The following is a 1074-nucleotide window of genomic DNA, read 5'->3' on the forward strand; positions in this document are numbered from 1 at the left end:
TAGAACTGAACTAGAACTGAACTAGAACTGAACTAGAACTGAACTAGAACTGAACTAGAACTGAACTAGAACTGAACTAGAACTAAACTAGAACTGAACTAGAACACAACTAAAACTGAACTAAAACTAGAACAAAGCTAGTACTGAACTAGATTTGAACTAGAACTGGAATAGAACTGAACTGCATATTATTTTTCTTAGTGTATTTTTGTTAGTAAATAATAAATACCAACACCAATAACAACTAACCTCATCATCATTCGATTTAAAGTAAAAAATTCTTATTTTTCATTAAAGATTTTTATTTTAGCTCTACGAAAAGATGAACATGAAGACACCAAAAACAAAATTTAAAACGATGGTGTAGAAAGAAACATTTAAAACCAGTAAATTTTTACTTATTTTTTCTTTTTTGCTAATTTATTTTTATTTTTTTAACAACATTTGGTAACCAACGAACTGTTCATAACTTTAAAACATCTTATTATTGGCAGTAACAGCAGCGACAGCCATCTCGATCTATGAGCAACAACTGTTGGCAGCAGCATTAAAAAAGATTAAATAATGATGAAAAACAAAAGAAAAATTTTCTTCTACTGCCACTGCTGCTTTGATGCTGCCAATAACATTAAAGGTGAACAAGTTTTTTTCTTTAAGTAAAAACATAAATATTTTATTATTGTTTAGGTATTAATAATAAACATCAAGTTAAATTATAATTTATGATTTTTTTAAGAAAATTTTTATTGAACAGCTAAAGATAAATTCGAAATGTTTAGTTTATGATCGATTCTTTACCAAATGTGAATTATATAGATTCTTAATGTTTATGAAATTGTTATCTGTAAACTATGTTGTAATTGTTTATTTTTTTCATAGGGATCTTATATGATATTAAAATGTCGGAACTGTTTTAATAGCTTATCTATATGTATGTGAAACACACACATATTATGTAGAATCTAGTAATTAAAAGCTAAATTTTCGCTGGGTTACTTACAAACATAATAAACACCTTTGTGATTTACATTTTGCATAATGAATAATCATTCTTAATAACTTTGTAAGAGAGAA

Source organism: Lucilia cuprina, chromosome 5 (assembly GCF_022045245.1).
Source record: "Lucilia cuprina isolate Lc7/37 chromosome 5, ASM2204524v1, whole genome shotgun sequence".
NCBI lineage: Eukaryota > Metazoa > Arthropoda > Insecta > Diptera > Calliphoridae > Lucilia > Lucilia cuprina.